A 17,851-nucleotide genomic window follows, 5' to 3' on the forward strand; every position below is an offset into this window, starting at 1 on the left:
ATAATCAGATGAGTAAAGCACTAAGACTTGTAAGTGAAGACACTGGGATTTGACCCCAGATCCTCTGCTAGATCCTGCTATTTTCCCTAATGAAGAAAGCCAATCCCATCCTTCCCACTCCATATCCACTCTTAATATGACCTTAGAAACCATTTTCTAAGAAATCATCTACATCAATTGTTTGGAGCCTTGTTGTACCTGTGTTTCTATCGTAATACTTCTCAAATACTTGTCGCAAGTAGGTGTGGTGAAAATAAATCAATAAATGAAAAATCAACTTTCTCATAGATAGAGAATTTCATGAGCTATCATTAGCACACTCCTTTGAGCTGAAAGCATATTGTTTTGGTGCTCACCTCTGACATGCTGCAGGTGAATAGTAATCCATTTGCAAATATTTTATAAACAAGTAACACCAATAAGCTGACAAGAAGAAGAAATATCTTGGAATTTCAATTAGTAGGAAAGTGAATCTAGAGAGAGTAAGATGATGTCAAAAAGCTCTTGTGTTCAAAGAAAAGTAATTTGAGAAATGAGGTTTCAAAAGCAGTGGCTGATTAATTGACTTGCAAATCATTAATCATAAATCTTAGTCCTGAGGCCTCTCAGGGGACACGGCGGGGACTGGAACTCATTTGTTTATTGCACCTCGGCAAACCTGGGTGAGTTGTCTTCCATAAAAGGAGAACTGGAAAATTCTTAGAACATGCATGGAGGCTGGAAAATAGTGAGAATGAGGAGGGATACTGAGGCTGCTGTCACACAGAAACAACTCCAGGGTGCGATTATTTTGATCGGATTCGTATGATTCTTGTTTAATGTTTACCTATCTTCTATCTTCTCTTCTCACAAAAATCATAGAATTCTTGAGCAAGAAAACTACGCTAACGGTTCTCAGCCCTGTCTGCACATTAGAATCTCCCAGAGGCTTTGAAAAAACTTCCTGAGTCCTATTCCAATTCAGGATTCCCCAGGGTTAAAGCGCATGAAAATCTATTATGGTAATTATGGTTGGAGGGGTTGATGAAGGAGAAAGTGCCTGGGGTCCTCTAGCCAGGTTGGAGCACATGGGAGATCTGTCCATCTCTGGTCTTCTGGGACACGCAGTCCAGTGGCAGGATCAGGCATCAGTCAGGGAATCAATTCAGATTCAGACTCCCCAGATCAATTAAGATTCCCCAGGCTCTGGGGTAAAGTCTAGGACTCAGTATTTTCTTCATCTGCCTAGATAATTCTAACATGTAGTCGGGGCAAGAAGCAGGATGGAGTCCCAGTCTAAGGATGGCAGGCAGGTGTCAATGACAGGACCTACCCTTGTGAATGTGTGAAGCTGCCTAAGCCTGGTGTGGACAGGCCTGCAGTACATCTGGGCTCAGCAGGAAAGAGTGCTGTGATCAATTAATGCTATCTGCCATGTAGTCAGGAGGGGGCTTGGTGACACATGTGTGATCTAATCCCTTCATATTACAGATGAAGATGATTGCACAGAGAAGGAAGGAAGGAAGAAGGAAGAGTGCTGCCCAAAGTCATTTAGTGACCCAAAGATCAGACCTAAGTGTCCTGGTTTCCAGTAATCTTTGCTCTGCCACTTGTGCCCACTTCAGATCCCCAAGGCTTAGGCCAGTCCTTCCTTCACCCCCTTGCTGCAGTCCAGAGCCAGAGGACTGGTTCTCTGTCCCCGCTTATCACAGTGGATGTCAGCTCATAACCTGTCCTTGTGGCTCTTCTGACACCTGTACCTTAGGAAACCAGGTATCAATGATGTGGGCATGAAATGGGCTAAGGCTAGAGGATGTTAGGAACCACCAGTCAGGTAGAAATGCTGTCATGTTCAGTGCATAAGTGAGAAGTTGCTCTGTCAAAGCAGATGAGTGTCATTGCCAAGATGAAAACACTGTGACAAATCATGACTGGAGGAGGCTGGAGGCTCTATGTACATCTGTCTCTTCATGGCTTTATCTCCAGTCTCTTCCATGGTGCTAGGTGCACAGAAGAAACTCAGTAGATATTTGTTGAATGAGTGAATGATCTTAAGTATAGGAAGTGGGATCTGGCAGCAGAGGCGAAGGCTGAGGGAATGTGAAGGAACAAAGCCATACAGAAGCAAGACTAAGAGGGACCGACTTGTTGACTGACACCTGATTCTGTCACTTGCCTGAGTGTTCCAGAAGACCAGGGATGGACTGATCTCCCCTGTGCTCCAGCAGAGCTGCTTTGTGACTGGTGGACCCCAGGCACCTTTGCCTTCATCAACCCCTCTTATCATAATAGAGTAATGCGCTTTAAAAAACTTATTTTAGGGGCTGGGCATGGTATTCTTACACTGTAATCCTAGCTCTTTGGGAGGCTGAGATGGGAGGATCACTTGAGCCCAGGAATTCAAGATGAGCCTGGGCAACATAGTGAGATTCCCATCCCTAAAAAAAAAAAAAGTAAAAAATTAGCCAGGCGTGGTGGCACGGGCCTGTGGTCCCACACACTCAGGAGGCTGAGGTGGGACGCTCTCTTGAGTGTAGGAGTTTGAGGCCGCAGTGAGCTATGATTACACCACTGCACTCCAGCCTGGGTGACAGAGCAAGACCCTGTCTCAGAAAAAATTCTTTTTGTGATGTGAAGAAAAGAATTAAAAATTTATTTTATCCTAAAAGTTCTTTTTATTTTTTTCTGATTTTAGGGTCCTAGCACTGTGATAATGGTGCCTAATGGATGAGTCAGCCCTGATCCTTTGTAAACAGCACAGTGCCCAACACATGAGCAGGTCTGAAGATGGGATGGATAGATGGATGTGTAGATGGATAGATGGATAGATGGATGGGTGGATGGATGGGTGGGTGGTGGATGGATGGATGGGTAGGTGGGTGGATGGGTGGATGAATGAATTAATAAAATTAATATTTAGGCCATGTATAAGTGAGACAAACCTGTGCAGCTTCTTCCACGACACCGATAGTTTTATGTCTGCAGCACCTGCAGAAGGGGCTGGTATAGAATACCTTTTTAGTGTGTGAGCAAATGAATTCAAGTAGAATGGGAAGGTGCTGATGTGCGAGGAATTCTCAGAGATGTGCATTGTGGCCCTCATATGTCCTTGGATGGGTCCACAACGACATTTACCTGCCATCCATCTATCTATTTATCAATCCATCCATCCATCCATCATCCATCCGTCCTTCCATCCATCCATCCATCCATCCATCCATCCATCCATCCATCCATACAACCAGGGATACACCACTAAACAAAAACAGACATGATATATTTCCTCATGGAGATTACAGGCTGAAAGGAGAGATAGATTGGAAAGAAATGTATAACAACCTCTTAATTGTCAAGAAATAAAATCACAGTCCTTAGGGAGTTTCTGTGTGTGTGTACGTCTGTGTATGTATGTGTGGAGGTGGGTATCTGATCCAGTCTGGTGAGGATCATCAGGGAAAAATTCCCTGAGAACTGAAAGAAGCGGAGGCATTAGAGAGGTGAAGGGGATGAGAACATACCTGGCATCTGAAAGAGGAGGAGCAAAGGCCAGGTGGCAGGAAGATCCAAAGGTGCCTTTGCAGAACAAAGGCAAGCTGTGTGTGGCTGGAATGAAGGGGAGAGCCAGAGAGAACTCTTTGACATCAGACTCCAGGGGTGGTAGAGGCAGCTTATGCAGGGCCCTGTGGGCCATGGAAAGGCATTTGGGATTTACTTTGAAAGCAAAGTGTTGCCTAATCAAGGAAATGGGTTATGTTTAAATCTACTCCTGAGAGAATACAGAAAAAAAATCTTTAAATATGGAAAACATTCAACACAATTATCATAGTCTGTGTTAAGACCATTATCTGATTTCTGCATAAACTATGAAGCAGTTTCTTTGAGCATCCACTTAGAAGCTCATTATTGCTTAATTAAATACTCATTCTATTAATTCTATTCAATGTTTTAACCCCATTATATAATTCAAGAAAGGAAAATTAAATAGATTAAAATGAAATGGTACCATTTTACATTTCTACAGCAATGCTCACTTTGTGATTTAAAAACAATAGACAGACATTAATTCACCACACTAGAGCAGGAGGAATTATGATTATACTATTACTACCTTTAATTGGAAAAAATAGATCAAGTTACTTTTCTGTTAAACTGCATAGCAAACAAATACCAGATATAAAATGTATTTTTACACAATCACTGTGGCTTGTTGGGACTAGGTACTGGGCTTATGATCTCTTCCCTCCAAATTCAGAACTGAGCATTTTCTTTTCTTTGAGTTACATCATAGACATTCAAGATGAGGCTGCCTGGATGAGCCACAAAGGCCATCACTGGTGGGAAGAGGGACTTGAATTTTATTATGCAGAAAGAATGCATGTTCTTCCTCCAAGAGCAGAAAGTTGACCTTTAGATTAACATGGAAGATGGAAATAATGATCAGAAGGCTGGAAAGCCACAGATGGGAAAGAAGTGACAGAGGACAATTTTAAAGGACTGGACAGATGCAAACTTGCATGCTTGACTACTTGCATGTTTGACCTGAACAGTAGACCAAGTTCATGAGCCATTAACCCTAAAGTTTCACAGAGAACTAACATGGAACTTGAAAAGGTGGGATGTAGTCATCTGGGCCTTGGCTTAAAAAAATTAAAAGGTAGGGTCTCACTAATTTCTATTTGTGATGATAAAAGGGTAGGGGAGAGAACATCAGAAACAGAGCTTGCGAACATTTTTGAGTCTATGTTTACATAAAAGATACAGCTTATTGGAAGCCTCTTCCCAATAGCTTAATGGGTAGCAACTGTGACTGAGATAAATAACAAAATGCATTTAAGGAGCTTGGCAAATTGCCTGGCATATGTATAACAAGCAGTCAGTAATTGTTAGCAAGGATAATGATGATGGATTTTGCCCTGTATCATATGAAATTCTCACCAAGAAATTGGAGAATTTGGTTTAAACCCCTGTGACTCTTTCTGCTCTTACCACAGTCTGCCTTATAATGTAGTTATGTATATATGTATTTTATTTTCCTCAAGTGGTGTGGAAGAAGCTTTTTTTTTTTTCAGTTAGGTACGCCTGGCACTCACACACTTTCTCATTCTTGTTATGCTCCAACAATAGACATGAGGCAAATGGTGTCAATCCTATCATGTCCACATTTGGAAGGGAAAGCTGCATTAGATATCTGGTTTTCTTCTATAATTAGGATTTATGTCATGGTGGAAAGATACAACAATTCATTTTAATAAATACTTGTTGTGTCTGTTGCATGTTGGAGACGCCACTAGGCACAAAAATACATCAGTAAATGAGAGGGCTAGTATTCCCTCTGGGTGTCCCCTTTCTTTGTAGGCACTGTACATCTACAACATATCCTGACGATTTGTTTTCTACCACTTCTAAAACCATTGCCTTCACTGTCATACATCCAAGGCTGTACCTGTGGCCAATTATGGATGCTTTTATGTTTGGACATGATTTAGTTTCCAGGTAATGGTCATTTCAGTAAATGGTGCTGGATCAATTGGATATCTATCTGGAGAAAACAATGAATCCTGACCCCTACCTCACACCATACACAAAATGTGAAAGGTAAACAGTAAAGTTCTTAGAAGAAAACGTATGAGAACATTTTCATTCAGCCTCCACATCATGTTTGCGTGCACTATATATATATATATATACACACACACATATGTATATATATGCAGACACATATATAATATGAAATATAAAAATAAAAACTATGATTATATAAAATATACATAAGCTATATATTTACATAAAAATTTTAAACAGTATACAGTACAGAGCTCTAAATAAAGGTCATTCAATATCTTAAGAAAGCCCGATGTCTCAGAAGAGATTAATAACAGAACCACTCAAGGGACCTGTGGTTGCTTGACCAAGAACCATGGTCTATTCATTGGCAAGTCCTCAAGATGGTTGGAACCTACTAAGTCCTTCCCTAGCTACGTCACAGTAGAAAAGGTATAGTCAGGCCCTGAAGTGACTACAGGAGCAAGACGAAAGAATATTCAGGAACCCACCAGATCATCATAGTCCCAGTCATTGGTGAGCATCTTTTTCTTCTCTTTTTTTTGAAGCAGATCTTGCTCTGTTGCCCAGACTGGAATGCAGTGTTATGATCACGGCTCACTGCAGCCTCGACGTCTTAGGCTCAAGTGATCCTCCTGCCTTAGCTGGGACCACAGGCATAAACCACCATGACTGGCTAATTTAAATTTTTTTTTTTTTTGTAGAGATGGGGTCCTACTAAGTTGCCGGGCTGGTCTCAAACTCTTAGGCTCAAGTGATCTTCCTGCCTTGGCCTCCCAAACTGCTGGCATTACAGGCATGAACCACTGTGCCCAGCCTTCTCCTGTCTTTATCTGATTAAAATTCTGTAAATGATTTGTTTTCTTTGAAGATGCGGAGTGGTGTCAGAGACTTGATTTTTAATGCCCATGGGAGGTAGCTCACACAGGAAAGAAACAAATCAGATGCTAGAGGTGAGAATTCCAGTAACCATGAACAGAAAGAATTTGACACAGACTTCCCGGCCTCTCAAACAGAGACAGCCTGGGGCACGCCTCTCCCAATGTTGAGATCCTGGGGAGTCGGAGTCATGTCTCTGATTCCCCAAAATGCTCAATGCCACATCTTTCATAAAGTAAGAGCACTGTAAGTAGACACTAACTTTTGGGATTATTTTGTCTCAAGAATAAAAACCCAAGGTAGAAAGATAACAATGTACATGTGTTTGAGAGTCTCCCAATAAGAATAGTAACCAGTTCTTTTTTTAAAATTTTATTATTATTATACTTTAAGTTTTAGGGTACATGTGCACAATGTGCAGGTTTTTTATATATGTATACATGTCCCATGTTACTGCAGCAGTAACCAGTTCTTTTCTATTTCTCCTAAGAAAAAGAAAAGTGGACTCAATTGTAGTTCAAATGACAGAGATGATAGAATTTCTAAATGGCAAATTAGAGTATTTCTTTCCTGAAAATCTTAGCGGTTTTGAGTAGCTATAGCTCAGCATGCCTGCATAATCCATAAAACATTTGAGAGAACTAAACCTTCCCCCAGTCCCTGCTGAAAAGAGTGGTACTAGTCATTTTGTATCATGTGATCCTAGCTTCCTTGGCCCCAGCTTATTGGACCCAGAGCTGATCACCTCACTCCGGTGTAACCACTCCATCGGTTGATTCATGGAAAACGGGATTATTACTTTTATAAATTTGAACTAAGAGAAATATAGGTTTCTCAGCATTTGTGCAAGGGGTGGCCATTTTTTGTCATTTGGATATGGATAAATTATCAGAGAAATCCAATATGCATGGGGAAGCAAAAGAATGGAGAAATTGAGAGAAAAATTTACAAAAGAGATTTTCTTCTGGGACTCAAAGACAAAGGACAGATAGGAAGTGCTCTCAGTCGCTGACTTGTTTCCCACTCCTGCTCTCAATCCTGTGAGGTTCCCTGTGTTCTTGTCTGTTGGAACCTCTGTTCCCATCAACAACCTCATTTTCACTCCAGCTGCCTTGAGCAGGTTTCTATTCCTTGCAATAATGGCGCCTGGGGAAAACAACTCTGCAGATGTCTGCTGATCTCATCAGGTGAGTGGTCCCTTTGATGGTGCTTTGGGTTTCCTAGATGTTTTCTCAAGTATTTTTTCTTTTTCACATCTTGTTGTGAAAAATATTAAACATGTATAAAAGCAGGTACAATAGGATAATAACCCCTACGTGCCTGTCTTCAGGCTTTAGAGATCCTCACCTCCCCACTCCTGGTGCTTCACCTCCGCAGCCACCCCACCCCGATTCTGCACTGTTTGGAGCAAATCCCAGACATGCCATTGCATCTGCAAAGATTTCAGTCTAAAACACAGAGATTCTTTTTAAGAAAACATAATCAAAGTCCTTTCTTCATCCAACTAACACTAATTTCTTCTGCGGACAATTTTGTGTTTCTCTTTTGTGCCAGATGCTTTGCTAAAAGTATCTGCATGTTATCTCCATCATGCGAAGAGAGAGTACCTACTAGCTGTGGTAACGGAGAGTGACAGGTCTATTAAACATCCAGAGTTTTCCCAGTTAAATGTCTGAAGCCACCCACTGTTAATAAACAGGTGAGAAAATGCAAAACTCGAATGTGGAAATAGTTCAAAAATAATAAGGAATAGCATCTCAACAAGAAAACGTTCTGAGTGAAGAGTCCTCTCCAAAACTCATTGGCATCCCAGGTAGTGTGGTTCTTGATCCTGGACTGATACTAATGTCCCCCTCACTGATGTCCTGCCCCCATGTGACCCACCCACCCAGGGTGATCCTGGGTTGAGAGGAAAATGATGTTCCTAGACAGCAGCTCTCTGTGCGTCCCATTCCACTGAGAGAGAAAATGAAGCATCCCTCAACCTCCTGGCTCTACAGGTGCCGGGGAATGAACCAAAGGGCAAGGAAGGGAAACATTCACTGCAAGCCCTGGCAGGAATTGCTCCCTCTTCCCCTCAGGGCACACTTCTTTGATTCATTTCCTTTGAGATGTTTCCATGTGTTGGCTGCAGATACACAGGAGGTGCTGAGTCCATGGCTTTTGAAGAAGATGCCCACCTGGGACAGTCCACCTTCCAATGACTGTACTCTTCCTCTACATGACCCTGTCTACACCAAATACAGAACTGCACATTTGCAAAACTAAAAGGAAATGCGTTTTCACGGAGAAGAGGCTTGCATAACAAAGCAGGTCTTTGCCCTACAAAACAAAATGAAAAGACATGGCCACTGAAGACTGACAGGAAAATGATGCAGTGGAACGGTGGTTCTTAAACTGTGATCCTGAGAACCAAGATTTTATTTTATTTTATTTCATTTTTTTTTTGAGACATGGTCTTGCTCTGTCACCCAGGCTGGAGTGCAGTGGTGTGACTGTGGCTCATTGCAGCCTTGAGCTCCTAAGCGCAAGTGATCCTCGTGCCTCAGCCTCCCTAGAAGCTGGGTGTGGGTGTGCCATCACGCCCAGCTAATTTTTACATTTTGTGTAGAGATGGGGTTTCACTATACTGCCCAGGCTGGCCTCGAATGCCTGGGCTCAAGTGATCCTCCTGTCTTGGCCCCACAAAGTGCTGCAACTATAGGTGTAAGCCACTGAGTCCAGCAAGAATGTCTGAGATGGTACAGGAGTCCTACCAAGGCATCAAACATTTTCCTTCAAATAATAAGAATTTAAATTGCCCGAGGAATCTGTTAATTATATTTTATCTGTTTTGTATATTAGAATTCCTCCCTAGGATTTTGTTTGAAAAAAAAAAAAAAAGTTTTGCTGCTAAAGAGAGTTTGAAAATCATTGCCTTAGGGGAATGATGAAATAAATATTACATTAGATGGTGACAGAAAAATAAAAACCAAAGAGCAAATATGCCTACATTATTTTTTTTCTGAATTTCAGGCTTGGATACTTTATTTCATTGGACGTCAGTAGCTCTCCTTCACTTGGGTTTCTCTCTTTAAAAATGAAAGAAAATGCAAAACACATTTGTTCATCTGACAAGATAATTGAAAATAGTTTAATTCTGAGAAGCAGAGAGATTTTTTGTAGAGATACTCATCTGACCACAAACATCTGAATCTGGATGAAGAATGGCTTTTCAAGAGACAATAACATAGTCTGCTTTCTGAAGATACTGGATTTGGCTTATGCAATTCTGCAGATTTAAAGGAGTAGAGAATTCAATGAAGTGGGGCAAATTCTAGTTGGCCTCTAACTCAGTGGTTCCCAAATCCCTGTCAGATCAGTGGTGGCATTAGATTCTCACAGGAGCACAAACCCTATCGTGAACTGCACACATGAGGGATCTAGGTTGCGCATTCCTCGTGAGAATCTAGTACTTGATGATCTATCATTGTCTGCTATCACCCCCAGATGGAACGGTCTAGTTGCAGGAAAACAAGCTCAGGGATCCCACTGGTTCTACATTATGGTAGTTGTATAATTATTTCATTGTATATTACAATGTAATAATAATGTAAATGAAATGCACAATAAATGTAATGTGCTTGAATCCTCCCAAGACCATCCCTGCAACCCTGGTCTGTGGAAAAACTGTCTTCCACAAAACCAGTTCCTGGTGCCAAAAAGCTTGTGGATTGGCTGGGCTTGGTGGCTTCTGCATGTAATCTCAGCACTTTGGGAGGCCAAGGCAGGAGGATCACCTGAGGTCAGGAGTTCGAGGCCAGCCTGACTAATATGATGAAATCCCGTCTCTACAAAAAATACAAAAATTAGCCAGGCATGGTGGTGGGTGCCAGTAGTCCCTGCTACTCGGGAGGCTGAGACAGAAGAATCCTTGAACCCGGGAGGTGGAGGATGCAGTGAGCCAAGATTGTGCCACTGCACTCCAGCCTGGGTGACAGAGTGAGACTCTATCTCAAAAAAAAGGTTGTGGACTGCTGCTCTAACTGACGGGTACATTTCTGGTAAATTCTGCAAGATCTCTGAGTCCCAGTTCACTTATCTGAGAAAAGGGCATCAGACTAAAGCTGTCATTCTTAATCCTGACTACACATTAAAACACCTAAAAACCTTAAAACAAACCCACTAATGATATGGAGTCCTGCTTTCAGAGATCATTCTTGGATGGGGCCCAGGCATTTGTATTTCTGAAAACACCCTCCTGTGATTCTAATGAATAGCCAAGGGCTGAGAACAACAGCTTGAGGTAACCGCTGAGGTCCCTTTTAGTTCTAAGATCAAATGATAAAAGAGACTTGGTGGCGCATTCTAACTTGTGTTGGGAACTTGCTGGTGAGGACATGGGACCTTGGTGGTGAGGACATGGGACCTTGGTGGTGAGGACATGGGACCTTGCTGGTGAGGACATGTGGCTGGCAGTGCTGAAGGATGCCACTGGTGGGGAATGTTGCGAATTCTTGCTGTTCTGTGGGCAAGGAGTTCACAGACATTGCTAAGCAAGTGAATGCAGTACCTTTGCCAAGGAAATCACAGTCTCCTGGAGGTCATCTCTTCCACTGACTGATTTCTGCAGACACATCCCTCATTCATCAGTTTGTTCTCCATATCCCCAGCCCACGGCCTCTCCAGCAAAGAAGAGGTCTGCTGCAGAGGAAGGTGGGCTGTTCAGTGGAGTAGAAACTGATTGTCAGGAACACTTTGGGGCTACTGGTTGGCTGTCATCGTGAGCAAAGATGAACGTTATGTCTAAAGTGCTGCTTTGGGGGTCAAAGAGGAACTAGTAATTCAGTGAGATTCTGCCTACTCATGAACCTAGAAGCTATCCCAAGGGGATCAGAGTAGAGATCCCTGAAAAGCAGCAGCCTGTCTTCTTGACGGTCTATGGGGGACACCTTATTTGACTTCATAATGTCACTCACTGTCCCAGAGACATGGTGGCCAGGACACTTGGCTCAGGAACAACGCAGCAATGGAGTGGCAGTACAGATAAATGAACCTGTATTGAGGCATTAACACCCTTTACATCACTCTTATGGCTGTTTCTTTATCATGAGCTGGATCCACAGTCTGTTAGTTTCTCAAAGGAAGAGCCTACATCTTTCATTTTGCCATTACATATGCAGGGCTGAGATCTTTTCAGTTCACGTGACTTCAGTCTTTCCTAAGAATATGGAAGAATAAAGCCAAATTGAGTGCCCTGAGTTTACTGTACCTGAAGTGCAAGTTTTATTCTCCATAAACATTGGCATCAGCCTGTCCTTTAATCACCTTTCCTGGAGCCCAAGAGCTGGCATTCCCAGAATGTACCACATCTGAAATTCATAAGCCACCAGTAGTCTCGATCCCTAAAGATTGACTTGGAGCGATGAAATGCCTCCTAAAATCAAGTAATTCCTTACACCATGCTTATTCCTATTACAGGCAAAGGATAACTGGGAATGGTTTGTGTTTGTGCCCTAAAATTGGCTCTGATAATGCCAAAACTGTAGAGGAGAGTGGCAAAGACCAAGATTCTCTGTGCAGTCGTTCAAAGACGTCCACTTTCCCACAGGAAATGGCTCAGGAGCCTTAATCAAGATGCCACTAAGTCACCTTTGCCATTCAAGGGTAACAATGCCTGGATCTGGATGACTTTTTCTCAGCATGGCTCCGGGGTTCTGGTCCCAGCTTGAGCAATGGTAGCTCTTCATCAGTCACCACCTGGATGAGAACTTCCATGCACTGCCTCTCTACTGAGGAATCACACACTCACACCCCCAACCCTGGCCTCTGCCCTGTATCCAGGATTGCAAGTGCCAAGTCACAGCCAGCATCTGCCTCTGGGTTTCTAACGGGCACCTCGAACTTAACATGATCGAAACAGAGGCCTTTCCACCTCCTGACTCCACCAAAACGAATCTCGTCTTTCCCCCTTCTCCCTTTGCTTCGCAAAGAGCACCACCATTTATTCATTTGTGAAGCCTGAAAACCCAGGAGTCATCTTTTGATTCCTCTCTTTTCTCCTTTCTAACATCCAGTTCATCAGCAACAACTCTTAAAAACTATATGATTCCATTTCTACGAAATATCTGTGCAGGCACATTCAGAGAGACAGAAAACAGACTTATGGTTGCCAGGGGCTGGGTGTGAGGGGTGGGAATGGAGAATGACCACTTAATGGATGTAAAGTTTCCCCTTGGGTGATGAAAAAGTTCTAGCCTTAGATAGTGGTGATGGTTGTATGCATGCAGAATATGTGCTGAATAGGCCTATTTCTCTGCCTCCCACCCCTACCAACCTTGGTGCAGCCATCAGAAGCTCTGCTCAGGTAATTTCATTATCTCCTACAGGGGTGTTTGACTCTTCCTCTGTTTTCCCCCCTGCCACTTTCTCTCTACAACCTGTCCTCTGCATAGTAGCAGCCAGAGTCATCTTGTTACAAATTTAAATATGATTCATTGATTCCATGAAGCCATTGAACACCTGCCACATGCCAGGCTCGATTCTGGGTGTTTGGGAGTCTTCATTGAACAACGAAGACACACATTCCTGCCCTCATGGAGCTGACATTCCTCTCTCTTCGCAGCCCTGCAAGAGCTTCTACTTTACAAAATCCAGAGTCTCTTCCATAGGTTCCCAGGCCTTCTGGGATCTGCCTATCTCTGCCTTCTCTCTCTCATTCACATTGGTTCTGCCACGGGTTTGTATGCAGTTGCTCAAGCTGCAGGACTCTGCCTGTGTCGTTTTCTCTGACAGACTCTTGTCTTCATGTACTGGCACCATTTTGCCATTCGGGCCTCTGCTCAGTGCTCCACCTCAGAGGGTCTGGGTTTGTCACTCATCAGCTCGGTGCCCTGAAACAACTTCACCTCTGTCAGCTTCAGTACTTCCTTATCTGTAAAATGGGGATACGGTCATTGCTAACTCCACAGGTGATTCTGATGAATAAATGGAGGAGTGCAGATCAAACTCTTAGTGTGGTGTCTGACACATCCTAAGAAGTGGGTACCTGTCAGCTATCCAAAGGCCAGGCTGGAAGGATCAGACAGACACAAAGGATGCCAAAGGGAATCAAGGTGGGAGATTTGCCAACAAGATTTGCCAGGTTTCTCATCACTCAATGTGTTCAACAACATGAATCCGTCCTACAAAATTCTAAATTGGACAGGATCTCAAGTCGTGCCTTGTATGCCTCTGTCCTTGCCTTCAAAACTGGAAAGCATGCTACCTACAGCTGGGTCCAAGGTCACAGGCTGTGCATCCCATGTGCCAGGAAGCAGGTGGGTTGATGCGGCGTGACCCACTGGTGGACTGAGAACACGTGCCCCAGGGAGCAGCCCGCCTGGAGGAGTAGTACCTGGAGCCACAGTTCTGAGCCACCTGGAGATGCTCTTTCACCTCTCCAGAACCCACAGTCATAGGGTTGGTGGGAAATCATGCAGGGATTAGGTGGCAGCATCCATTAACCTGTAGGCCTAATGCGGAAAAGGGACGAATGATGGGGTGAGTGGATCAATAGGAAACTATTTTGAGTATATTTGCCTGGAGACGGAAGCACAGGCATGGTACTTTTGTAGCACTAAAGAGCTGTTTGGAACATCCAGGCATTTTTATATTTTAATTTTCTTTTATTGCTCTCTGATGAAACACACGAGATTCTGGGCCTGTTTCCTCATCCTGGGGCTAGCAATCTGCGTTCTGGCAGGATTCTTCGTCTCACCTCTTGTGCATCTTCTCCTCTTGGCCACTGATCCCGCCATCTTGCTTGGGTCCTTTCTTGCACGTCATCCTGCGCAGGACCTCTGCCCATCCTGGTCTCCTGACCTGCCTTACTTGCTTCAGGGTCTTTCTCTGTTAAATTCAGGGGCTGTTCCTAACTATGGGCTATACCCTAATGTCCAGATAAACCCCGCCACGTCAGGGTGCAGGGGAGACCCTTCCCCCAGACATGCTTATAGATGTATCAGGTTGGTATAAAAGTAATTGCGATTTTTTGCCATTTTTAATTGCAAAAACTGCAATTACTTTTGCACCAACCTGATAGAAAGAACCGGAACAAATTCAGTCATGCTGGCTGGCTACATGTCTCTGGTGGAATGATTCATTCATCCTCTATCCACACTTTTATCCTCCACCCATCATCCCGTAGCCACATGCCCATCCCTGTCTATGTATTAAGTCTCCGATTTGTGCATTCATTACCCCACCCATTTGTTCATTCCCCATCAGCATGTTAACTCCCCCATCCATGTGTGTGTTCCTAGCCACTCGTTCATTTCACTCTCCAAGGACATATTCCCCTATCCAAGCCTTCAATCCCCTGTCTGTGCATTCCAAAAATATTTATGGCTGATGACACCGTGCTTGAGCGCCGTTCTTGATGCTGGACACAGAAGTGGACAAACCATAGGAGGTCCCTTCTGTCATGAGTGTTGTCCCTATGTGGGAGTGAGATGCTACATAGATACATAAATAATAAAATACCCAGCTTGTTGGATTATTTGAAGAAAAACCAAGCAGGGTAAGAGAATTCCTAAGGGATTTCTTCCTTTCTAAACCTCTTCCCAACAAATTAATTCTTCATTTACCTCCTGGGTTCTGTTTCCTGTCAACTCTTCAACACCTAAGTATCAGAACTATGCTAGAGTGCTGATGATATTAAAAGTAAGCTACAATTCCTGATTCTAGGAGCTCTATGTATTTTAATTTTCTCAGCTTTTGTGAGTTTTTTTTTTTTCCCTAGAAAGATTTTCCTCAATCTGGTTTGATTTCTGAGCTATGGAGGAAAAAATAAAACAAAACAGCTTGTGATTTTTCAAACCCTAAGAAGAGCTCAAGTTCTTCCTCAAAAGGTGACCCTTTGGGTGACACCCCTGTAGTCTTTAGACATGGTGCTATGCAGTTTTTTGTTTGCTAATAGTTTTATTGCACTGTGATTCACATACCAAAAAATTCATCAATTTAAATTGTACATATGAATGGATTCCAGCACATTCACAGAGTTGTGCAACCACCACCACAATTTTAGAATTTTTTTAACACCTCGAACAGAAACCCCATCCCCAGGAGCAGCCACTCCCCATTGCTCATCCCCTCCCAGCTCCTGGCAACCGCTAATTGGCTTTCTGTCCCCGGAGATCTGCCTGTTCTGGACATTTCATAGAAATGGAATTGTGCAATATGTGGCCCTTTGTGTCTGACTTCTTTTTTCACTGAACATCGTGTTTTCATGGTTCATCCACACTGTAGCATGGATCAGTATTTCATTCCTTCGTGTGGCTGAAAGCATTCCACCATGTGGATAGACCATGTTTTGTTTCTCCATTTCTCAGTTGACGGACCTGGAATTGTTTCCACTTAGTGGCTATTGTGAATAATGCTGCTGTGAATGTTCACATACAAGTTTTGGGAGCCCTTATGCCTTCATTGTCTTGGGTTTACACCTAGCAGTGGAGCTGCTGGGTCATATGGTGACTCCAGGCTTCAGGTGCTGGGGATTCAAGTCATTTGTTAACACCTATGTAGCCCCTGGGTTGCTCCTTTCAAATACAAGGGATCATGGACTGTCAGCTTCCCAGAGCCCAGCCTCCAGCTCCCGAGTGAGGAGAGGCAATATTTGAGAATGAGGGCTTGCTTTGTGAATGGCATGAGGGGCCAGTAAAGAGGGGGTACAATGAGAGCCTTGTCTCTTTCAAAACCTTTGGCTAAACCACGAGGACCCTCCTTCTTCCCAATTTCCATGGGGTGTTGCTGAAGTTAATGGAGAAACTAGACAGACCCCCTGGAGCCCATGGAGAAGCCCAGCCCCCACCCCCAGCATGCAACTCACAGCTGTCTCTAACTGCAGAAAGCACATCTCTAACCTCTAGAGCTGTAGGGAGATTGACACACTTGGTTAGGCTCTTGATGCTAACACCGCAGCACAAATGAGGACAAGAGAAACCTTCTGCTTTCATTACAAGGGATTTGTATAAATTCATACATGGAATTGACTTACAGCTTCTAATTTGCATTTAAATCCCAAATGTCTTAGTCAGAAGAAACTGCTCTAAATCCATTCTCTGTGTTTGCACCATTGATTTCCGTTTCAAATAGACCCCTTGGGCCCCACTGTAATTCCCATGAGCACATCACATACTCCTTCCAGAGGTGGCTGATGGAGTTTCTGAGTCCCAGAGGGAGAAGAAATGGATGAGAATCGTTCCCTTGGGAATCAGGCTCAATGAGATAAGGAGGATTAATAAGCATTCTCTGTCCCTCCTGGGCTCTGATCACCGGGTGGAGTAACGTAATGAAAATCTGCGTGAGGAGAGATGCACTCCAATGGCACTCTGTCACATTAAAAAAGACCTATGGGACGGGTGTGGTGGCTCACGCCTGTAATTCCAGCACTTTGGGAGGCTGAGGCAGGCAGATCACCTGAGGTCAGGAGTTTGAGGCCAGCTGGCCAACATGGTGAAACCTTGTCTCTTCTAAAATACAAAAATTAGCCAGGTATGGTGGTGGGCACCTGTAATCCCAGCTACTGGGGAGGCTGAGGCAGGAGAATTTCTTGAACCTGGGAGGCAGAGGTTGCAGTGAGCCAACATCATGCCACTGCACCCCAGCCTGGGCGACAGAGCAAGATTCCATCTCAAAAAAAAAAAAAAAGGAAAAAAAAAAAAGACCAATGAGGAAAGTGATTCATGTTTAAAGCCACAGGAAGCTGGATCTTGTTGCCTTTGTGACTGGTGGCAAGTCATTTCACCTCCCTGTGCCTCCATTTTCTCAACTGCAAAATGAGAATAATTAATAATAATAATACCTACCCTTATAGGATTATGATGGATTAAATAATTTATAAAATGCTTACATGAAAGCCCAGCACATAAGCAATAAAATGCACATTGTTATAACGAAAATGGATAAATAAAATACATAAAGAAACAATGTTTGTTACAGTGAACATCATTTTAAGGAATTTCATGAACAAAGAAATACACGTTGTTCTTTTCGGAACTTTTTGTTACAGTACCCTAGTCTCTCACTACCTAATATTCCTGCCAATAGAAAGTCCCCTTGTTATCTAAACTACTTAGAGCTAGGAGTCACTTATAACCAGAAGTGTTCTGATCAACAATTTTTATTTTATTATTTTTTGAGACAGGGTCTTGCTTTGTTGCCCAGGCTGGAGGAGTACACCGGTGTGAGGATGGCTCACTGCGGCCTTAACCTCCCGGCTCAATGCAGCCTTCTGCCTCAGCCCCCAGAGCAGCTGGGACTGCAGGCATGTGACACCACACTATATATATATTTAAATTTTTAAAATAGATTACATATATTTAAATTTTAAAAATATATTATACATATTCACATTTTTAAAACATATTATATATATTTAAATTTTTAAAATATATTATATATATTTAAATTT

General features: G+C 43.1%; 1 protein-coding gene across 2 annotated transcripts in view; it reads right to left on the minus strand.

The window, feature by feature from the left end:
* CDH13 (cadherin 13) overlaps positions 1 to 17,851 on the minus strand; it is a 1,184,027-nt gene that overhangs the window by 125,276 nt on the left and 1,040,900 nt on the right. The window lies entirely within an intron of this gene.

Source organism: Hylobates moloch, unplaced genomic scaffold, assembly GCF_009828535.3.
Source record: "Hylobates moloch isolate HMO894 unplaced genomic scaffold, HMol_V3 SCAFFOLD_6, whole genome shotgun sequence".
NCBI classification, from domain to species: Eukaryota; Metazoa; Chordata; class Mammalia; order Primates; family Hylobatidae; genus Hylobates; species Hylobates moloch.